Raw genomic sequence first — 25,001 nt, forward strand, 5'->3', positions numbered from 1 at the left:
CTAGCCTTAGAGGCTGGGGAGGGTTGGGAGACTAAATCAATGGTCACCCTTGTAGGGCTTGGACTGGTAGCTGGGACTATACTCATGGCTGCAACTGGTGGAGTGTTTATACAATCCCTCAGCAGGAGTGGGACCTCATCTATTAGAGACAACTCCTCCCTGGGCGTAGTGGGTTGTTCTCCAAGGGGGATGTTTTTCAAGTTATCTATTGAGCGTCTCCGTTCTGCCCTTAACCGGGACAGGTTGCACTCTTTGTCCCCCTCCCCCGCCGCCCGGGAGAAATAATTCTCTAGGGTCCTATTTTTAACTCCTCCCGGCTTCAATGGGGTACTCTCCCTTGCCGGAGACGGCATAATGTGAGTGATGGATTATAATCGGCAAGGGGCTGTGACAGTAAATAGGACCAGGGGTCGAATGGATGACCCAAGAGAGTAGGCCCAGCCCGGCCTACTCCGGCCTCTGACGGCCACAGACGGTCCCGCCCTTGTCCCGGGCTTCTCCCGGGACGCTCCCGCGTGCGCTCCCGCGCAGCGGGAATAACAGATTGAAAAATAGAGACTCTCGTTAGTGGGGGCGGGGCAGGCAGGGAGAGCGGCCCAGATGATTGTAATTAGGGCTGGCGGGGACTCCTGGGAGAGGTAGTCCCGGTCCCGCAGCTCGCAGCCCTGCCCACGCGCACTCACACCCACTGCAGGCTCCGCTTTGGCAAGGAAACAACTCCAGGGGTCCAAAGGTCCAGGACAGCACACCCCTCGAAGCGGGACCCGCGAAGCGGGTTCCGCGAGGCGCTGCAAGGAAAAGCAGCAGTCAGGGCAGCAGTTCTCCACACGCACCAACAGGTCAGCCAGCCGTCCCAAAGTATAACGGAGTCCCAAAGGTTTTAAATTCGTTGGTGGGGGCGGGGCAGGCAGGGAGAGCGGCCCAGATGATTGTAATTAGGGCTGGCGGGGACTCCTGGGAGAGGTAGTCCCGGTCCCGCAGCTCGCAGCCCTGCCCACGCGCACTCACATCCACTGCAGGCTCCGCTTTGGCAAGGAAACAACTCCAGGGGTCCAAAGGTCCAGGACAGCACACCCCTCGAAGCGGGACCCGCGAAGCGGGTTCCGCGAGGCGCTTCAAGGAAAAGCAGCAGTCAGGGCAGCAGTTCTCCACACGCACCAACAGGTCAGCCAGGCGTCCCAAAGTATAACGTAGTCCCAAAGGTTTTAAATTCGTTGGTGGGGGCGGGGCAGGCAGGGAGAGCGGCCCAGATGATTGTAATTAGGGCTGGCGGGGACTCCTGGGAGAGGTAGTCCCGGTCCCGCAGCTCGCAGCCCTGCCCACGCGCACTCACACCCACTGCAGGCTCCGCTTTGGCAAGGAAACAACTCCAGGGGTCCAAAGGTCCAGGACAGCACACCCCTCGAAGCGGGACCCGCGAAGCGGGTTCCGCGAGGCGCTGCAAGGAAAAGCAGCAGTCAGGGCAGCAGTTCTCCACACGCACCAACAGGTCAGCCAGGCGTCCCAAAGTATAACGGAGTCCCAAAGGTTTTAAATTCGTTGGTGGGGGCGGGGCAGGCAGGGAGAGCGGCCCAGATGATTGTAATTAGGGCTGGCGGGGACTCCTGGGAGAGGTAGTCCCGGTCCCGCAGCTCGCAGCCCTGCCCACGCGCACTCACATCCACTGCAGGCTCCGCTTTGGCAAGGAAACAACTCCAGGGGTCCAAAGGTCCAGGACAGCACACCCCTCGAAGCGGGACCCGCGAAGCGGGTTCCGCGAGGCGCTGCAAGGAAAAGCAGCAGTCAGGGCAGCAGTTCTCCACACCCACCAACAGGTCAGCCAGGCGTTTGTAACTCATGTTGCCACATGCGCCTGGTTACTGATTCATTAGATTGAAGTTGAGAAAAGACTTCTTGGGGACATTCTGAAAGCTTCCCTGGGAATGCTTTCTGCCCCTTGCTTATCATTGGCATTGTGGCTTGGAACTCACATTTGCTTGCTTTCTATTTGCTGGCTTTATTTGTTTTAGGCTGTTCAGCATGTCGTTGTCCCCCTGTTTACTCTATTCTTCCACAAGTGCTTGCATTCTATAAATAGACCTTAAAAGTTTGTTCTTATCTTCCCACATTTGCTGTGCATTCAAAGACAGAGGTCAAATGTCAGGCTCTGTTTTACCAGAGAGCTTGGTGTTTACTTTTCTTTCTCTGACATCAAAGTGAGAGGTTTTATCTGACAATCTGGGGGTGTGAAAGAAAAGTCTTTTTTCTATCAATCAATGAATATAAATGCCAAAAAAGAGAAAGCAAGACGGTGGCTGCTTGAGAGCAGCCGATTCTGTCCTCCCGTAAGTCCAGCCCACATACCCCAATCTTGGCTCTTCACCACACACTGGTGGGGGATGAGGCTTGGCTTGGCTGGCAGTTCGCTGGCCTTTTGATGCTCCCTATTGAAGGAATTGCTTGACGCTTACCTTATTTGGCAACAGCTCAGCTTACGGGTCTCCTGCTGGGCGGCTGCAGCTAACCCATGTCAGGGTAAGAAGAAGATGCCTCCGCCGAAGACAAAAACTAGAACAGTGAAGAGTAATGCTTCATGACCAGAGGGCACAGGTCGGAGGACAGAGCAACCGGGTACCAAAACAGCGGCGTAGAGGAAGAGCCCGGATCTGATCGGAATGCCACCGGTGCTTGAGTCTGGGTCGGCAGGGAAAATAGGATCATGGGCAAACATATTCAAAAGCCCCTGCAAAAGCCAATCAGCAAAGAAGCCACATCCCCCGCAAGCACTTATGCAGATGTCGCTATAGCAGGCTCAACATTCCAAGGGAGAGAGACACCCACAGGACTGGAGAACCTGGACAAGGCATACTGGCTGATGGCTCTAGGGGGAAAATGAATCCCACCCACACTCAAGTTACAGTGATATCTTTTTCAATGGGGAACATTTTCTGTATCTGTGGAAAAGGAGAAAGAATCAACAACTGAAAGGGTGACCCAATATGATAATGTGCCAGCACAATCACAATTACAACAAAGCCCCATGGTAGAGAGCTTTAGACTTGGCCAGGATAACGAATTATCGGACAATTCTTTTTGAATGTCAGACCACTTGGACTGTTCAGATGATGAGAGCCACAGTCTATTGAGCGATGCTAGTTCCCAAAACGATCAGGGGGATGCCACTACCATCAGGAGGAAGAAGATAAGCCTACGAGAAAAGTCTAAGACTGAGTCAAAGGAACTTTTATGGGACTATTCAGCCTCACCATCCCTGGAAGGTGCTCTGGAGGGGGGGGGGGGTGAGTATAATGCCTCAACAGTTGGAAGTAGTTTCCCTTGAATCAATATACTAGATCATAATGACACACAGGGAAGAGACGCGCTGAAGGTCGGAGAACTCAATCAGACTGCCGGAAGATTCAGGGGGCCATTCAAGGGGTCGCTAAAATGTGTACGGAATTTGCAACAAGAATGGGAAAAGCTGAAGAAAGGGTTGCAATAATGGGGAGTGGGGCATCCATTCCTAAAAAGGCAACAGAGACTTTGGAAGCCTAAATGGTTGACACTCAATGGAAGTCGGAAGACTTTGAGACTAGACTGAGGTGAAATAACCTGCAGATTTTGAAGAGGATGATGCCCGCAAATATGTGGTTAACCTTTTTTAGGGAGCTTTTCCAGAACTGGCTAGCTGGGATTGGGACAGGACATACAGCGTCCCATAGGTTTCCCTTAAAACAGAATACATGGGTGTCCCAGGAACAAATTAGACCCAGAGTGATTCGGATCTATGTAAGGAATTTTTTGTTGATCTGGCTTGACCAGATCAAAAACGCACACATGATGGTTGTACATTTTTTAGGCCTGCTTTCTGCCATTTCACATTTGAGGCCCAATGGCAATTGCACCAGCTAATACAACCCTTTCAAGCAAAGGGAGACAGGTCAATCTTACGAATCCGGCTAATCTGAAGGTGATCTGGTTGGAAAAGCTTCACCTCTTCTGATCCAAGATTAAAGTGAAGGAATTTTTGGAAAGTCTAAATTGACACTAACAGTGCCTTCTCATATATTCTATACTTCTATATTGTGAGGTGTGTTCTTTTTTGAGATATTATTGCTTTATGGAGGTGGCTGGCATATCGGTCCATCACAGGACCCAGTTTGTCCCATTGCTTCATGAAGAGGAAGGAAGTAGGGGGTAGGGAGGGGCTGTGGGAGGGAAGCTGGGTGGATGGGGGAAGGAAGAAGGCTTTGGGATGGGGGAATAGGGGCACAACAAAATAAAGATTTTTGTTTCGGTTTAAATAAATATCACAGCAGACAAATTTTGTTATGTAGAAAATTGTAGCTCTAAATTAACTAGATTTTTAATATTGCAGCAGTAGTTATTGGCAAATGTATTTTTAAGAATGTCAGGGGCTAAAATACGTATAAGCACAATTATTATATGTGGCCGGAATGACAGGAATAAGAGGAGCAGGATTGCCTTGGGGTTAAGGTTTATGAAAACAGATCTTGTATGTCTGCAAGAGACCCATATTCCAGGGGGAAAGTGGGGGTGGCTGAAAGATCTTGGTCTGCCATTGTTGGCAAGAACTTGGCAAGGGGTAACATCAAGGGGATTTGTAATATTAGCAAATAAAACTATTGGCTTCTGCAACTGGATTGAGGAAGAAAAATTTGGCAGGTGGTCTATCGTTAAGTGTTTGTTTGGGAATGCCCAGTTTATGGTGTGCTTTAGAAATGGATCCAATGTGGATGAGGCTGGTGTATTTGATTATTTAAACCCAGAACTAAGGGTGGGCGTAGTGCTACGCTCTGCCCACGGAGTGTACGTAGTGCTGCCTGCTTCGTGGTCCACGAAGTAGGCGTAGCAGGCAGCACTACGCACACGGCGTGGCGGAGCAGAGCTGCCCACAACCCGCCTCCCGCCCGGCCGCCCTCATTTTAAAATAATTTAAAGTATTTTAAAGTAAGAAAATGCCTTACCTGAGGTGCGGCGTCCCGGGGCTCCCTCTTCCTGGTTCGGCGGCAACTTCTTTCTCCCAAATGCGCATGCGCGGACGCCCGCGCATGCGCATTTCTCACGATTCGGAAATATTTGCAATCGCTATTTGCGATCCTGAATTACCGACTCTCACATTTTGCGAAAACGCTATTAGCGAGTCGCAAATTGGGATTCCCATAATACAATGCAGCATGATGATGTCAGAATCAGGAAGTGACCATGCCCATGCTGTTACCTGTGTGCTGAGAGTGAGGAGGAGGAAGCAGACTGTTGGAGAACTGCACATTTGACGAGTTTGGGACTTTTAAACTGGTGCAGTCAGCAGCATGGCTTCAGAAACACCACAGAAGGATAGAAAAAGGCAAAAGAAATTCGGTGAAAAGGAGTTGGGGATACTAATAGAAGAAGTAGTGAGGAGCTGTGATAAATTGTTTGGAAAACAGTCACTGCAGGTCCTAGAGTCTGAAAATAGAAAATTGTGGCTGGGAATGCAAAGAAAAATAAATGCGGTTGGAGTTGCTCAGCGCTGCATAAAAGATTTGCGCAAAAGATGGTATGACCTGTGTAGTCATGCCAAAGAAAGGTTGCAAAAAGGCTTGCTGAAGCAAAAAAAACTGGAGGCGGTCCATTGACCCAAACACCACCCACAGCCATGGAGGACCTTGTGGAGTCCACCCTGCAGCCGGTGGCAGTTTTTGGAGTAACCACAATAGATTCCTCAGCACCACCCAGTACCTCCCATGGTAAGATGCATGCTAATTAACATCCACATTTCAGTGTTAGCAAACAAACAGCGTAAGTCAGATCTGGCTTTGTGCAGAACATAGTATTCCAGACCATGTTTTACTTGTAACACACAAATGTATTATGGGGATTGCAGTCAGCAAAACAACAAGGGAATGCTGGTGGGTAGCAAACCTGATCAGTTAAAATCTATTGTGACAGGCAAGTCAGTCTCGACACACAGTGTGTTTCAAAATAACTTTATTGAACAAAACAATGTACACAATGGAAAACATGTCCAAATATGCTAACTAATCATACACTGTTCAACATCACAAATGCACATGGACAGGAGTCAGAGGACAGTGATGGACATGCACCACCAGAGAGTGAGTCTCAGTCAGGAGAAGACATAGCAGTTTTACCAGCACCCACAACACCAGCTCCAAAAAAAACGCAGGATCACAGTGGCACCATTGACCGCACTTAAAACAGGGGATGAGGGACAACCTGAGCCTACAACAGCATAGCCTGTGAATACATCCACATCAAGACCAAGTGTACAGCTGCAACATAGGAACATGAGATTCAGGAGAAGCAAGGCAGCTGCAATGCTGAGAGCTGCCGAAGGCGAGAGATCCACATCCAACGATGGTCTAGAGAGTGCCATGTTAAGGGTACAGCGCCTGCAAGTAAAAAACACGCGGTCAATGCAGGCAAACCTTTCCACTTTTGCATGCAAAATGGGGGACATGAGTGACAGTATCAAACATCTGACAACAGCTGTGCAGGAAGGTCACAGGGAAACTAATGAACAATTTGATGAGATGACTGTAGCACTCAAGGACCTATGCAAAGTTAAAAAAAATAATCAGGTGTCCCATCGCAAAAGACACCACCAATTTCTTGGTCGCTTGGATAGGTACACTAGGGCTATCAACCGGCTTAGCACTACAACTGCACAACTAACCCGACATGCAATAGGCATGCAGTTGGAAATGAGCCATTGCTGGGGAGATGTTGACAGGGGACTGATCCAAGTCACAAATGCTGTGGAGCAGATGCAGACCAATACTGTTGCTGCCAGGAGTGTCCTGGGGGGGATAGTGAGGATGCCTCCAGCAACAGTAGCAGCTTGGCACCAGTGACTGAATGCAGAAGGCGCAGCACACGTAATACACCAGGATCAGAGAGATCGCAAAGGGTTGTGTCTGAGCACCCAGAACGGGCAATGGGAGTGCGAGCATGCAGGAAATAGTGTGGCCATGTCCACAGGAATCGTTTTTCTGGACTGATGTAAAGTACCTTGACATACCATTATGTCTACAAATCATTATTTTCAGGCTTCCCAAGTGTGCAATAACACTACTGTTCATGTTGAGTTAAATAAATCTAGTTGGCAAAGTAACAGTCTTGTGTTTGAATTGATGAATACCCACCTCAAAAATAATTCTGGGTAATTTCTGCACGTCTCTGTCTCCCTTCAGCTGCACTCGCTGCACTTCCTGCTTGTTGTGGGTGTATGTTCTCCTCGTCCTCATCGGGGTCACTATCTGATGTTTCAAGTGGAACTCCCCAGGCAGTTGCTATGTTATGCAACATGGCACATGTGGCAACTATTTTACAGCAGATGTCTGGCCTGTACTGCACAGCACCACCTGTTTTATGTAGGCAGCAAAATCAACTTTTCAGCAGTCCAAAGGTCCTCTCAATCACCTTGCTCGTTGTCCTGTGTGCTCCATTGAACCGGTGTTCACTTGGTGTGCTTGGATTCAGGTATGGTGTCAAGATGAATGGGCGCACAGCATATGCGCTGTTACCTATGGAGAAACGCCAATATATTAGTCACTGCTATGTTTGAAAGGAAAATGAAAATCTGCATAAGAGAGTGACATGTGTTTACTAAGCAGTAATCCTTCTCCAAATTCACCCCCAAAAAGACGTGTATGTATACCGCTGTGCCTAAAGATATAGGAATCAAGCGTACTCCCTAGGTATCTTGCCTTTATGTCCGTGGTGATGTACTTTGCATTGCATATCACTTGTATGTTCATTGAATTATATGACTTCCTATTCCTAAAGATATACTCATTCACTGAGGGAGGACATATGGCTACATGTGTCCCATCTATGCAACCAATTACATGGGGGATGTTGGCTATCTGGTAAAGGTCCATTTTAGTTTCAAGCAATTCCTGTGGGTTAGTTGGGAATCTGATGTGTTGGTGCATCCTCAGCAACATAGCATTCAAGAACGCATTGAAGAAACGTGATAGTGAACACTGGGAAACACCGCCAGCTGTAGCTATTACCCCTTGGAAGCTACCAGATGCTAGGAGGTGCAGGGAACACAGGACCTGCACATGGGTGGGGATGGCATGTGTCCTGCGAGATTGACGTTGCAGTAGTGGGTCTAATTCTGTAATCAGATCATGTATCATTGCTGTATTTAATCTATACTTCTCATAGATTTCCTCCGCTGTCTGCCACAACAGAGTGACGCGCACTCTGAAAATGAGCTCCTGTATCCTCCTTCTCCTCTGTGCTGCTGCTCTTAGCCTCATCCTCCTCGCCATTGTGAAACATTCTGAGGCCTTCTGGGCCTGTTTAAATACTTTCCCAAATGTTTCCCAGCTGATTTGATTATTTTCACCTGGTTAACACCTAGTTTGATTTGGTGGTATTTAGAGAATGCAAAATTGCGATTCCTTATTTATTCGCAGTTTGCGAGTCTTCATGCATTGCTTTGCAACTCTGCAATTGCGAATCGCTGGTAAGGATTCGCTGTTTTGGAAATCGCAAACTAGGTAATCGCAAATAATTGCGAAAACCTGGGTAAATCTGCGATTTTGCTTGATGCATTGCTTATTGCTATTTTGCGATCGCAAATGCCCATTTTTAGTGGTTCACACTGTTTGCGATTGCAAAATAGCTTGATGCATGGCCATATGTCTAAATGGATGGTGGAGTTTTTTGTAGACCAACAAAGGGACGGTTATAGTGGGTTCAGATTGGGACTTTTTAAAGCCACATCAAATTTTTGGGCAAGAAAATGTCAACTTTCTAAAGGTGAAAAAAAAGAAAAATTGTATATATTTATTCCATGGTTAATAAAAACCTTTACAAATCAAACAAGCATATAATACAAATAAAGCGAAAACAGGACATATTGCACAAATTACAGTAAAAGCCTTTGTAGAACAATCAGACATATCAGAGAACCAAATAAAAGCAAGGCTTATTACAAAGGTTAATATGCAATATCATATAATATTCAACTCTACTCTAAAACACAGAATAATCTGCAAAGTGCCAATGTGCCTTTATAAAAACCGTGGGGCAGATTTACAAGCCCCCTGCGCCACCGTTAGGTCACTTTTCGTGACGTACTGGTGGCGCAGGAGGCTCCTCCATATTTACAAAGACAGGAAAAGCCACCCTGCGTGACTTTTCCTCTCCTTGTAAATACGGCCCCTTCACACGCAGCACTTTGCATTGAAGGGGCGTTCCATGGGTGTTGCTGTGGGTGTTCCCACGCAGCAACCATAGAACAAGACTCATCTCCAGATTTACGAGAAATCGTAAAACTGGAGATGCGGCTGAATGCTACGCCCCCCTGAAGGTGGTGTAGCGAGGCGCAATGAGGAGGAATGTTATCATTTCTCCTCGTTTTTTTCCTCTTTCAATGCGTGCTGCATTCTACAGCACGCATTGAAAGAGGAAAATGCCTTTAGTGTTTGTTTTTGTGCAGGAAGGTTCTCCTTCCTGCACAAAACAATATCCCCACGACGCAGGCATCCTTGCACCATGGTGCAAGGGTGCCTGCGAGAGCCCATGGCTGCAGTTTGTGCGCCAGCGCAGGGGGAAGCACAGAGATGCGATATATTCTTGTAAATATGTTGCATCCCTGTGCTTCCGAAGTGCCGCAGGGTGGCGCAGACAAAGGGCTTGCGGTGCCACGCTGTGGCACATCCTTGTAGATCTGCCCCAAAATACCCAGGGGAACAGGCCTGTTTAGAAGAATCTATGATATACATTTGGATTGCTATGTGTTTTAACTAACAGAACTTAAGGCATGGAGTGATATTTGCACGGAGAAATAAAACGTCTAATAAAACTTGTTTCTCATAAAAATTTGATATACGATGTGTTTTATGTATTAATAACCACAACATATTACAAAAAATGGGAGGAGCGAGGAAACACACCTGTTATTAATTCCTGGGTATAAGCGTAATTGCTGAACGTAAACATACCCACAATAAAGTAACATCTAATAGCCAACCTTAATAACCATGACAATATATGTAATAGGAGGAAGAACTAAAATAAGGATGGCCCAATACTCAATCTTTGATCCCTTGGGACTTGAGCATACTCAGAAATGCAGACATAAATCTTATTAATTTAATGTTAAGTACTGTATTTAGCAGGTTCAGGCCCTGTCTGCCTACATGTTCGAACTTTCAAGGAATTAAACTCTGGCCGAAGTAATTGCACAGAGAAATAAAACATGTCTAATAAAACTAGTTTCTCATAAAAAATTGATATACGATGTGTTTTATATAATAGTATCTAAAACATATTACAAAAAATGGGAGGGGGAGGAAACACACCTTTTATTAATTTCTAGGTATAAGCATAATTGCTGAATGTAAACATTACCACAATAAAGTAACATCTAGTAGCCAACCTTAAAAACCACCATGACAAAATATGTAATAAGTGGAAGAAATAAAATAAGGATAGCCCAATACTCAGACTTTGATCTATTGAGACTTGACCATACTCAGAAATACAGACATAAATCTTACTAATGTAACATTAAGTACATTTTTTTGCAGGTTCAGGGCCTGCCTGCCTACATGTTCGAACTTTCAAGAAATTAAACTCTGGCCGAAGTAATCGCCTACAAGCTTCTAATAACACAGGGCATAGGCCTATTACATGTACTATTGTTTCAACTGCGTTTCCGAATAGCCTATACATAGCATCAGACAAAGACTTTGCCACTTCGGGATATGGTCCAAGGTTGCTAGGCCCCCCAAACGACAGGCCATTAGTCAACTTTTTGTCAGCTGTGAATAGGTCAATTCCAGATATGCTTGACTTTATAGAGAGTTATAAGATGCTAACACCATCCAGGCATGGGACAGCTGAACCAAGGTTTCCTTATCAAGAAGACTACTGACGAACCGAGTGTTGCTGTTAACTACTTTTTAGGTCTCGCCTGACCCAGTGCATGCGCTGATCTGGCGAGACTTTTTGAGAGGGCTCCAAAAAGTGCTACCAAGCCAGCCTAGAGCTACAGTGCATGTGCGCGGGCGCACGCGCCATGCTTTTCCGCGATTACTTTCACTTTTGCGGCCGCTTTGATGTTTGATCGCGATCACTTTCGCGGCCGCACGGCCGCTTGTTTATCTTTGTGTCCCTATTTCTTGCCCGTGGGCCAGGAAGGTTTCCTACTCGTCAGCTCGTTGTGAAGCTTGACACCCCTTCTGTATCACAGTGCAGGCCCAGCTTGTCTTTAGTGATTCTTTCAAGAGAGACGCTCACAATATGATCCCAAAAACTTCTTCTTAATGACTATGCACAAGTACATTATTAGAAGAAAATGTTAATGTTTTTGTTTACTATTAATAGAAATAAATAGACCAATTTAAACAATATTTTGTCTGGTAACTACTTTTTTCGAGACAAAATCAATTGAGACATTTTCCACCCGGGGACGACTGTCTCTAAACATACATATTTGTGATTCTTAATATTTTTTATTCTTCTGCTGTATATTTGATATTAATTTGCATAGTAGGCAAGCATACATGTGCGGTCAATGAAGACCTAAATATATAAATCGTAATGAATCACGCAAGAGCGGGTTCTTATCTGCCTCTGTAGTATTTAGGTTCCTATCATGCAAGCGCTCTCTCGCCACCCTGCATAAAGTAGGGGAGCCAAAAATACCATTCTCAGAGCTGACTCACAAGAAACATGCATTATGGGCAGGTACAAATTGATAATATAGAGGCAGGCGTAACAGATCAACCACATTAAAACATCAGCTACTTCGACCCTCAGCTCAATCACTTTCTGAAAAAATAAATTGCAAGCTGGATTATATTTGACAATCTTGAAACAGGAGCCTTCCTGAGATATCATTACTGCGGCTACTTCCAACTCGCAGTTTCAAAAATATAATCCATACCAACCTCTAAACACTGTAGTGCAGTCCTGCAACAAATACACACTGAAGCACTCTTACGCAATAAGGAGTGAGTGATGGCAAGTTGCATATTTTATTGCAAATACATTATTAAATAATAGCACAATGGTACAATGCCAACCAGTCTACATTTATCACATTTCACCTGGGAGATGGGAAGAACTTGGCAGTCTGGCTTCAGCTCTCCTTCCAGCTCACTCAGACGTTTGCAGATACCGGCCTTGGTGAGGCTGCAGTCAGGACTATTAGACAGGGATGCTTCTCACTCGACGTTAGGGCTCTCACTAGCAACATATTTGCCAATATCGGGCAGATAGGCATTTGCTTGAATGATCATCCCACATTGGTAAGACTGATCTTTTCAACTGTTTGTTTTCACGCCACATCATTCTGCGTTTTGTGTTCTAGCAACATGGTCTTGCTGACATGGAGGGTTCTAACAGCCCTGCTTAGGGAGTTTGAGATAACCCAAGCCACACAAATGAGTGTGGGTGTAGCTAACTCCTAGACAGTGTTTTGCATGTCAGACCTTGACCCAATTTTACAACAAGCATTGGCATAGCCAATAGGTCGCGCCTTTTGGGACCTTATAAGTGTTTAGCCATGCAACAGTTGCATAACTAAATACTTATAAGGTCCCAAAAGCAAGACCTATTGGCTATGCCAATGCTTGTTTGTATTAATATTGGCCAATTCCCAAGGACTATGCCTCTAGGAAGTGTAGGTCATCCAAGCAGTTTTCCATGTGCCTGGCATGAGAGGTTTGAATCCTGCTTTTTTTTTTTTAGCTCATTCCATAATACACAATCCAATGTGTTGGGCCTTGCTACTCTAACCTCATGGCACAAATTAATATATGCAGATTTTCTGGCCACATATTACTTAGGGAGGCCCAGCTCAAGATGTACCTGGGCTGGCAAAGCAAATTTCAGTAGCCTGAATGTACATTTACAAATTCCTATTGCCAGGGAATCTGCCATCTTTGTGTTGGTTCTCAGCATGATCCCACTTCCATAACATAGAGTAAGGAGTAGATTAGTATGCATAGCCTGCAGAATTGGATGCATGCTGATACCCCACAGTTTTGCTGCTAAGCTCAGAAAAGCTGTCTGAAGGGAATTTGCCTTACTTTTAATAGCATCTTATTATTTTTGAAAAGACGCTCTGGACTCTAACCAGACCCCCAGATATTTATATTCTGGGACTTTCTCAATATGAGTGCCACCCATCTGCCATAAACCCTGCTTAGTCAATCTTTTTCCAAAGATGATTATTTTTGTCTTTTTTTAAATTCCCCTCCAACTTATTTAGCTCTGTATTTTTAAAGAGGGTGGGCAACAATCTCTGCAGGCCCACCCTCGATCGACTCTGCATTACCACGTCATCCGCATAAAGAAGGTTGGAAATGGGTTTGTTCCCCAGTATCTGAGAATGGGAATTGACTATCCAACATCCCGGTTAAATAAAAATGAACAAATCAAAAAGCAGGGTGGGCCAAAAGACATTCTTGCTTTAAGCTTTTGATGATTTTAATCTTTCTCAAAAGGATGCTACTATCACCCACTTGTATCCATAGCTTGGTGTTTGAATAGAGGAGTTATATTGCTTTTAGGGGCCCTGTTGGAATGCCCCAGGATCATAGTTTTCCCAAAAAAAGAGCTTCCTTGAGATCCAATTGAATGCTGCCTTGAAATCTACAAAGCACGCATACAATGATGAGGGCATTTGTATGGTATAATCTATTAACATGGAGATAGTCATCAGATTTGATAGGAGGCCCTGCTTTAGGCGAAAACCATTCTGATTTATAGAAATAACTCCTCTTTCAGTAGCTCGTGCCTCCAGATCTTTTAACGGAAGTCCTGGGTAATTTTTGGCCCAGAAGTCATCATGATTTACTCTTCTGTAAGCCCAGAACACCTTTTTGGGTCTCGCCTGACCCAGCGCATTCGCTGGTCTGGCGAGACTTTTTGTGAGGGCTCAAAAAAGTGCTACCACTGTAGCCTAGAGCTACAGTGCATGTGCGTGGGCGCGCGCCTCACTTTCGCGGCCGCTTTGATGTTTGATCGCGATCACTTTCACTTTCGCAGACGCTTTGATGTTCTCCATGAGCCAGGTTTTTTTTCCTGTTTATTACTTCTATGTAGTAATAGTGGCACCGGTGCGCCGCCATTACTACAGAGCAGTAATAAACAGAAACAAGCATTGGCATAGCCAATAGGTCTCGCTTTTGGGATCTTATAAGTATTTAGTTATGCAACTGTTGCATGGCTAAACACTTATAAGGTCCCAAAAGCGAGACCTATTGGCTATGCCAATGCTTGTTCAGTTTACTCCTCTGATGGATCACTTCTGCTTTAAGAGCCTTGCATGATGGGTTTGCTCTAAGTCAGAGTTCTCCAAAGTCGGTCGTGGAGGGCCGGATCCGTGCCAGATTTTTAAGATAACTACATTTATCTAAATGGGGATATGCTAAAAATATGACACGGATCCAGCCCTCCAGGACCGACTTTGGAGTACTCTGCTCTACTTTTTCACAGGAGCCTGTTCACATTTTTCTTAGAACGTCCCACTTTGTAGGGGAGCCACTGTGTTGTCCAAGCCTTGAGGGCTTAACCTTGGTTGAATTGCTTTCTAGGATATTTCGTAGTGATATACCTTGTTAAATCTTACCTTCTGCTTACGGTGTCCTTATGGCCTTGGGTTTGCAGATTAAATGTTTATGCAGCTATTAAGAATATTTGGGGTGATTTCTTCATGCCATCTTAATCTTTTTAAATTCACTGTGTGTTCATCTAACAAGAGAGACGCTGTCAGAAAGTGTGTGCTACCAAAGGAATGGTCTGGGGAAGATGGCCGCTTTCCGAGCATTGATCGATACTGTAGTGTTGAAACTGATTGAATAGGGTGATGCTTGCTAAAGTATAATCTAAGTATGAGAAACAGTTGTTCATTATCCTGGTTCATGCTGGTTGTTTGTCACCAGAAAACCTACCATTAAGAGCCTCGAGGCCTACTGAAGTACAGAAAACAACGGGTATTGTCCCTAATTGATCAACGCGCTTTATTGGTGGCGAGGCCTGCTTTGGTATGGCCCTTTGGAAGTCCATCTCATTTAGGTCCGCCTCTTCATCTTGGATGTGGAACAGGTTAAGGATAAAATCCTATGTTTGCATTAGTCTATGCCATTTTCAGGTCCTCAATAACTTTATCTTTTCAACTTCTGACCTTTTTGCTTTTGGACGCGGATTTAAATAAACATTTATGAGAAATCCCCCTTCCAAGAGTACTGCCAGAAAAACGTGTTCTGTGAGTGTGAGGGAGGAGGCTTGTATCTTCAGACTGGAGCTGATATAAATCAAGAGGCCTCCTCTAAAGTGGTTAAACTGCTTTACTTTGGTGGCCAGACAGGTATACTCCGTATGCCCTATTAGCGGAACTGAGGTTTGTGACCAGGTTTCCCGAAGGACTATAACATGAAATTGTTGCAAATACATAATAAATTATTCATCATTAATTTTACTGCCAAACTCCCAAGATTCCATGAACAAATCTTCAGACCCTTTAATTCTTGTGACTGAGGGACATTTTGTCTAATTCAATCGCAAATGAGGTTCATAGATAATGCAGCTGCAAGCCAATTCCATTTAGAGGTTTGTTGACTTAATTTTTTGACCCTATGACCAGTCACTACTTTTTGCAGACTGACTATACTCTCATCTTGTGGGCAAGAATTATTTAATGCGGACAGCCCCACATCACTTATCACGATGGAGGCCGGGTTTGAACCTCTCTGCCGAGAAAACACATATTTAGCAAATTATGGGGGGTATGCATTCCCAGCGTACTAGCTGATCTTTATGCCCATGTTCTTAAGGGTAGCTTTATGCATATATACCAGCTTAGCATGATTATGCATGTTGAAAGTTTGTTGCAAACCACATGTTGATATAACTCTATAGCAGCTATGTCTCTTGATCATATAACTGCTAGCTCAGGAATATCTGCCAGCAGCCTAAGAATACTGGTGCGATGTAACACATCCAGATTGCCCCTATTTTGTATTTGGGATACCATAATATTTTATTTTGTTGTGGGGAAAGGGCCTGATCATAGTATGAATCATGGAAGCCGATTGATTTTACATCCTTTTTGAGGCAAGGGTCCTTCAATGGATTGAGAAATAGACTTAGACTCCCGTCTTGTTACCTTGGATATCCGCCTATGGTTACCAGCACCTTGCTTGGTTGGGATCCCCATTTTGGGAACCAGCTGACATATGGGTTGGATCATGACTCTTTGTAAGTGGGTTTCATAGGCAGGTCAGCAATTGCCCACTTGGTTTTGGAATTCAGTGGTCTCTGATACGGTTGTTACCTCTGACAGTGGCTCACTTGGGCCCACTTGTTTATTTATTGTGGTCACTTATGTAGTTGCTACTTCCGATAATGGCTAACTTGGGCCCACATATTTATTTAGATGAAGATCTGCCTTCTGTTGTACATTGGGCTGTCTTTTGTTGCCTATGATTTCTGATTGCCTGGATGGCAACCAGAGGAAGCGTTAGCACAAGTCGCGGGACACTGCAAAATAGCAGGTAACCAGCTCCCTGGCCGACCGTTGGAGTCCGTAACTTAGGACTCAAGGTACTATTTGACCACTTGAGAATCGGGTCAACAAACACTGATTAATAGAGACCCAAACAAATACGCTCTCTCCCACCTTTTCTTCTTTTTAGGTCCTGAAGAAAGCCCATTTGACCCACGAAGGCAACCACAAGGGCTGAAACATGTCGACCTTTTTATTGGACACTTACAGTGCGTTAGACCACTAACCAATCTTTCCACGCACGACATAGTTTTTAATGAATCTCAAACTCAGACTGATTAAATATAAAAATCTGGGTCTACGAGTTTTTTAAAATCGTTTTTTTTAAATCACTTTTTGGAGATTCACCTCACAAAACACTTTCACCTTTCTCTGATCACTACTGCAATAACCAGCGGTATACCTCCGGATGGAGGAAGCATACAAAAAAACTAACCCTATGATAATGCTGTCATGTTTTTAAGAGCAGGGCGGAGAATCAAGATATACCGCCTTTCCGACTTGTATACGTGAGTGAGGGTTTTTTATTGTTACACTGCACGGATTTTGCAAAACCCTGGTTACTCAGGTCAAGTGATCCATTCCCATTTTGATATTAAACTTACGACTAAGGAAGCTGAATGGATCACAGCTCCTTCTTTCTCCCCCCCTTTGATTTAATATAGAACATACAAAGTGTGCATGACTGTTTGGCCGGCCCAAGACAGCTGGCCAAGCAGTTATGCGCACTTGAGGAGTGCCTACTACTCTTCCATTGCTCTTTGGGCAATGCAGCCCCACTAGGGAAAAATAAAATTATAATATCCTGGTGCTATTATTGTTTTATTTTTCTTGTGGGGCGACTCTCCTCCCCCTTAGCGGAGTGGCTGCTACTATGAATCAGTGGTGGGTGGGCAAGGAGGGGGGAAGGGTTAAAAAAGACCTGGCAGCTGCCTCTCTTTCGTTCTTCTTCCACTATGGCAGGAACAGGAAGCACTCAGGCTTCTAGAGTCCTCTAGTCAATCACAACGGTGCTGATAGCAGAGTTATGATTGGCCTGAGCTCCGTGGAACGAAGCTTAGATTGGGACTGGGGGTCTGGGCATGTTCCTCACCAGGCTGTGTATTGCAGCCTGGTGAGGAACATGCACAATATGCATGACTGTTTGGCCGGCCCAAGACGGCCGGCCAAGCAGTTATGCGCACTTGAGGAGTGCCTACCACTCTTCCCATGCTCTTTGGGCTATGCGGCCCCACTAGGGAAAAATAAAATGATATCCTGGTGTTATTATAATTTTATTTTTATTGTGGAGCGGCTCTCCTCCCCCTTAGCGGAGGAGCTGTCACTGTCACTGAGCTTCTCTTATGTTTTCCTGGAAGTGCTGCTCCCAATATGCTGATGAGTGTAAGGTGTGGAGGCTTCTCTCCCCTTTTGTGTCCATGTTTTGAGTCCCCCTGACTAGAGATTCTCAGCTACACATGTCCTTCCTGCTGTCAGTTGAAGACAAAGACTGTGGTTGGACTCTCCAGAGAGAGATAAATAAAGTGGTAGAGTTGTCTCAAACCTACACCAGAACTATACTGCGTGAATACACACAATCTCTCTGCAATAATGGTTTAGGAAAGGGACTCCAGTGCCCAGTAATTGTTTCAGGACTCCCTGACCAGTCTAGGTGACAGCCTGCAAGCTTATGAAGAATCATTTGAGATCCAGGGCTGTAGACTGGACAGTAAACTTCCCAGTCAGGTGAAGGGACATCATCTGAGAAGTCTGCAACGTTCTGCTGGAGATGCTGATGCCTTGGATGAGAAGCCTCCCTTGCTGCTGCGAGAAGGGTGCTGATGGTGTCCCTGCAAGAGGAGACTTCCACCTCGACCCCTTCGATTGAAGCCCAGTAACCCTTGAGTACCCTGCACCTCCCAAAAGTATTCTGATACCACCCATAATATTCACAAGTGTAGATTGCTTGAAAATACTGAACAAAATCCCATAAAGTGAAACACATTACAGAATTTTGGCATTTTGGTCAAATGAAGGGTTGGGGAGGGAGACATCAAAGGGGATGAGTAAATTGGTGCAGGCAGGCAGAGATGGTATTCATGTATACTATCACCGTGAGAGGGTGGGTTATAACTGGAAGGTACAGACAGAGGAATAGTCAAAGTAGTGCGATGGAGCAATTGGTAATCAGCGATTACAGTGGTGACCTGCATGATGTAGAAAAGAGAGGCGGGGAAGGAAAAGAACGAAGGAATTGGAAGGGTGGTCTTGTGGACCTTCCTCAGAAGCTCATATGTAGGGGGAAACTGAAGCCAGGGGAAGGAAGTTTACTAGCCCCTCGACATTAAACATTAACTAAGAAAAATGTTGCAGCAGAAACAACATTTCAACAAATAATTTAATGGCCATATGCTCCAAGACTTTTTGGTCCTCCATTGGATATCTAAATTACTATATCCATTGTGAATATATACATACTAAATTCACTGTGAGCATTTATACTGATATATTATTGAAAGGCCTAATGACAGGCGTCATACACCCACATAAGTAAAGAGCCAGCTCATGCACACAGACCAATAAGCACCCCAACATATTAGACATGTATCTGCTGTAATGGAATATTATTCGAAGGAATACTATTTTATACCACACGGTAAGCAAGGCTGTCTCTAATTCTGATGACCTCTGTACATGTATGATCATTAATGCAGCTGGTGAAGCGATGATTGTATGCACATGATCAAATGTCACAAAATCAGGTCGAATGCTGCGGGGAATAGCCCCAGAACATAGATACCATGAAAAACCAGTTGGTTTCAGAATCAAAGCAGATTTCAGACACATCGTTTGTTGAAATAAGCAAGATAGATCGGAAGAACCAATAGGCATTCCATTCACAGCACCTGGTCAACAATACTTTTTAAAAGAATATATAATGACTTAAATACAGTTGCCCTCGTCGCTTGCCTTCTCGCATCCCTGAGTTGCTAATTGCTTTCATTCGTAAGTATGAAACAGACCCAGTACATTAAACCCAGACCATTATTATGTGTTGAACAGGGAGAGGCAGAGGGGGGTGAGGGACTATAAATATTAAACACTAATTCATTCTTAGAAATGGATGGGCAGAAAAAAGTATCAGGTATCTGCTAACAATGTATTGAAGACACCCTGAAGAAACACAAATACTTGCACATATCATTTTGAAAGATGTAATAAAACTTAAATATTTATATAGAATCTATCCTCCCAAGCACATTTTTGTTAGTTGTGGGAAAAGTGCTCCCACTGTGCATTTGATTGCTGTTAATCCTCATATACTATCGGAAAACTGAGCTGCACTTTCTAGCTACCAGTCCATAGTGGGTGGGGCAGCTGTGAAATAACTTTTGGAAATTGAAGACACCTATATTGCCGAAGGAATTCAACAGAACTCTAGGAAAGCAAGGACTTAGCCAACATTTCCGTTTGTTTTCACAATAGACTATGTTGAAAAAATATACATTTGGTCGCATTGCTGCTTCAACTACATTGTTTCCATTGTCCTCGATTGACTCAACTGGAAAATGACCTGCTTGGCGTTCAAGGGGCTCCCAATTGTCTCCGTTTTATTATTTGTGCCTGTTTCAAAGCAGCAGGATGACTTCTTCCCTATTTAAGTTGGCAGGGCGAATAAATTAAAAATTAGAAACATCTGGACTTTCCAATTAGATCTAGTTTCTGCAGGGGGAACCATTTTAGGGGTATTCAAAAGTTCATTTTACAGACAGGCCATGAAAACCGGGGTCTAAATTAGAGAACATTGTTACCCCATTTTGAACATGAACACTAGACAACATAGATGATGAGAGAATACAGAATGTCTAAAAATGTTGCCAAATTCTCTACTTGTCTGTAAAAAATGTCTATCAATATTTTCAATGCGTTTCAAGTTTACTCAGCAGCACACATTTGTTTATGGCCAGTTTAAACTCATTATTAGTTTTTAGGAAGTAGACCCATGTGTTAATGCATTTTAAACCACCCAGAAGAGTCATTTTGCCAATATTATGGAATTAAAGAAATCATACTTTGTTAATGGTAGCTTTTTAAGCAATATCACATGTTCCACCACCGTGCTGTAATTTTCCCACAATCATTTTAGTTAAAGTGCTTTGTATACTCTGCGACCCCAGACATATGTGTATGACATCACAGGAAGTGGCTTCACACAACCTCTGAACTAGAGAAAAGGCCTATTTTAAATAATCTTTATTAAAGTCCCCCGTTTACAATGTGTTTAGCAGATTAATAGCAGAAAAAGTTAAAGGCTTGCTTATTTTTTTTAAAGTGTACTGTTACTTAATTTTGTGCCCTTGCGATGTAAACACCAACACATGAGTCATTTCTCCCCCTTTAACCCTTTGAGTAAGAAAGCATTTCACCAGAAATGAAGCTTTTCTGCTCGCCAACTCAGTTTGCAATTATTCGTGTTCAGAAAATGTGGTAGAGGCCAGGAGGCCCAAAGCCACTTGTGCCACCTGTACCCAAATTGAGTGTTTTAGCCAGCAACATTTTACATTTTTGGACTTTTGGTATCACATTTTCATATTAAAAGCCTGGCTTCAAAAGTCCAACCCTGAAAAGTGTTGTTGGATAAAAAGCACAGGGCTGGCTGTGAATGTCAGGCATACATACCGAAGCCCACTTGGCCTGCAAGAAAATACAACATCGTAAAAGTCACAAATGAAAACCAAACATTACTTCACCCTTGGGGAAGATGGCCAATGAACAGTGAGATCACGACTGTCCATATGCACACCACTCTGAAACTCTTCATAAGTGCTGTCATTCGCTGGCCATATCTTAAGGTCACTATCTTCCTAGAGCTTTTCTTTCCTATAATATACCTGGTAAAGGGCCTTTTTTGTAGAAAGGTCCTGCTACTGCAGAGTTTCCCTCCTCCCCAAAACCACGTGCCAGTGTTTCATACCTAGAAACAATTATGTGGTGAATGGCATCTGACAGAAAACGTGTGGCCGTATTCCCCACAAGGATTCTCTTGCCCGTCCCTGAGCCCAGTACTATTTGATTCTAAAAATCACCATCTTGTTGCTGCTGACCACCATGCCGAGATTGTGTGCAAGACCCTCTAGAAGATACAGACCTCGCCACAATCTCCATGGGGCCCATGTTTTATCGTAACATGAATGAAAATAACTTCCTAGGTTCTCCCAGCGTCCACGGTCAATGCGTCAACATTGTTGATCATCACACCAGGGCCAAGACACACTAAAGTTGAAAAAACACAACTGGTTAGCCCCAAACAACATGCTAAACCTGGTCCTTGCTCCCACAGATAGAGCAAGTATGCCAAATGGGATTTTCTGAACACTGACCTCAGTTTATTGTAGCTGAAAACCACAGCGCCATACAATCTCAGTTCATGATTGCCTCATCTCACCGGATTCAGGAGATGCAGAGATAACCCAGAGATCACAGAGATCAGATTAGCATGTGCAGAACTTGCAAGCAGTTCTGCCAGTCCAAGGTTCTAACATTTGCAAGTCTCTGCTCACATCTTACTCACTGCAGCAATTTTATTTCTCCCCTTTGAATCATTACAGTGTCTGTGCTTCCAAGTCACAGAGACAATTCAAGACCATTAGAGCAACTAATGCTCAACAAAAGTAGACAAGAGAATGGAAAATGTCACCACGAAGGACAGATAGAAATGAGCGTGACCTAATCATAAAATGTGTCCCAGCTGGTTCAGTGTATGGGTAAAGGTGGGTAGCAATTCTGCCTTAACCCTAACATCAAATGAATCCTGCCCTGCAAAAATACGGCCAATGGGCACACACATTGCCATTGTTGTCAGCATCATTGTACAACACATGGCATTCATAAAATGAAATAATGTGTGACTGGCTACACATACGATGCCACAGACTCCAAGCAGGCAGGACAGAAGGAACTTTCGAAATCATACATACCATTAGCTATAATTTCGTACTCAGGCAACTATGAGACACAGCTTTGCCGTATAAGCGGCCTCATAAAAAAGACAGCTTCCGGGCAATCTGCTCAGGAAAACAAATCCCCTCCGAGAAAAAACAAATCACACAGGGCTAGTAACAATGTGGGGACTTTTGTGGTATGGAGAACTTTATTCAGCCGAAACAGGAACCTGCATGAAAAATCACAGGAGTCTCCTGGGAGACCTGTGCCTTTTTCACCAAGTCCAGTCTATTTATCTGTTATCTATTTATCCGGGTGTGGCCGGCGCTTCTGCCCACGCCCAGTGCCACTCAACACCTATCAGATCCTGCTTTTCTTCACGGCGCTCACATCGCGAGCGCTTCCCATTTTGCCAGGCTCTCATGTGATCCCCACCTGCCACCTATGCGGATCCCATCCCACCCCTATGTAGGCTGAATGACCCTCTCCAATGTCCTGACTTTCACTCTCTCCCCACTGCCCCGTCTCTGTGCCCGAAGAGACGAAGAGCAAGGGAGTGGGATGCTAGAAGGAACCTGAGGATAGACCGCACTGGAGGCACAGCCATGGCTCATGACTTGAGCGTACACTGGCAATAATAATATATGGCACTTACAGCACTTCAAATTCGTAGATGTGCAGTTGGAATTGCTATATAAATACAAGTTTATTATTATTATTATTACTATTACTATTATAATTTTTATAACAACAACAACAACTATACAATGCAAATGATATCAAAATTTGATGAATGATAATAATGTTTTGCGTCAAAGTTTAAAACCAGCGGAGCACTTTACAGGGCAACAATGACAAGGAACCAAGCAAAGGCCTGCATGTTTGACTGTTCATCTGGTGCATTTATCCTCTTCCAGGTCCCCATCCGAAGGCTCCAGAAAAGGAGAAGTCCTGGAGTGGGGATATTTGCAGTCCTCTAAAAGGAGAATGCGACTGCCGTCAATGAGAGACCCTACCGCACGAGCAAGCCCATGCAGTAGTGAAGTCACTGTGGCTTGAGAAGGTCAGTTGTTCTCTGCCACGTCAAGAGTCATCCTGAATTCCTTATACCCAGGGCCGTTTCTACCATTAGGCAAGGCTAGGCAGCCGCCTAGGGCGGCAAAAGGGGGAGGGCGGCAAAAAACATGAGTTTGGGAATATCTAATGCATTAATTCTTCTAGCCTGGATGACAGGGGAGAGAATGATGGTAGTAGAAGGGAGGGCGTGGCATTTTTTCATTCTCGCCTAGTGCGGTAAAGCACCTAGAAACGGCCCTGCTTATACCATTTTGTGCAGGCCACCACAAGTCAGCGATGTTAATTTTTATAATGCCTTGATGGGGGTAAAATACTCTACGCTTGCTGGAAGCCACTGCCAGGGTCGTACAATCACACACTGCCCCGTGTGCCCTAGTGGCACTGGAGATGCAGTATGAAAAGGCACATAGTTGCTCTGTAGGGGTCTGGTACATATGAAACCCCCTCTCCAACTTACCTTTCAGCTAACTGCACGAGTTGGTTAGGAACTCAGTGCTGCGGCGCCTGCAGTGCACAGCAGCAGATTGAGTATTTTCAGCCCTGAGGACCCAATGTCATTTTGCTTGCTGGAGGACTTCCTGTATATAAATATATATATAAATTTCGCGAGGATCCGTCAACCGGCGCCAAAGAAAAAAGATTGTCCATCTCATGTGGTGTAGTAGTAGCACCCCATTATTTGGTTACCAGAAGTACCTAGTAGGGTAGGTGAGCCTAAAGAACTAGAGCAGAGTTATGGCATTATCAAGAAGAATGTTGCAAGAGACAAAAACTTCATTTCCCAAAACTAAGCACCACAAAGTCAGGAGGTGCTTGCCAAATCCTGCTCTTTACTATGAAATGCAAAGATATTCTAAAGTACGCAAAGCTGTTGGCCTCTGCAGCGCCAGCCACGGCGCCAGCACGGAGCGTCGTCTGACATCTTGCATAATAACACAGGTAGCTTTATGTTTGTTTGAGAGGGTGTTATTGATTCACAGGCCTTTGGCAAAGCATGTTTGCGTCGTTCCTGTTTGCTTGTTTTAGGTGAAAGTTTACATACATTAGTTTAGACTGTAGCACATATTGTTATTTCGAAATGCCGCTTTATGACATCATTGAACCTTTCGGCACACTGACCTGTGAGTGGCAGCAGGGGTCAGTCACTGCGTTCATTCACCGAAGCTTACAAACACACGCAATCACTGCCGTTTATGACTCAGCAAGTGTACAGGGCGTCACCTGAATGTTATCTAAGTAAACAGAGATATCCTGGAACCTGCAGCAACTGATCTTTTCCTGCATGCTTATGACGAAAGAGGGGAAAGAACATAAAAAACAGACTGTATGGGAAGTTGGCTCAGAGTCACAAACAATAAAACTTTCAGTGAAGTAGTGTTGACGAGCGCGTGGGGGGGGGGGCAAGGGGTGAGTGGGCTATATATATAACAAAGGAAACGAATAAGTTATAGTTATGGCTCAT

The 25,001-nt window shown here is 44.6% G+C and overlaps 1 long non-coding RNA gene across 1 annotated transcript; it reads right to left on the reverse strand.

Moving 5' to 3' along the window:
- Nucleotides 1-5,960: 5,960 nt before the first annotated feature.
- LOC146855535 (uncharacterized) lies at nucleotides 5,961-24,791 on the reverse strand. The gene is made up of 3 exons (XR_014981343.1): nucleotides 24,659-24,791; nucleotides 7,149-7,529; nucleotides 5,961-6,395 (listed from the first exon to the last, which is right to left on the reverse strand). It is a non-coding gene; the product is annotated as an uncharacterized LOC146855535 (long non-coding RNA).
- Between the last annotated feature and the right edge of the window lie 210 nt (nucleotides 24,792-25,001).

Source organism: Triturus cristatus, chromosome 4_1 (genome assembly GCF_964204655.1).
Source record: "Triturus cristatus chromosome 4_1, aTriCri1.1, whole genome shotgun sequence".
Taxonomy (NCBI): domain Eukaryota; kingdom Metazoa; phylum Chordata; class Amphibia; order Caudata; family Salamandridae; genus Triturus; species Triturus cristatus.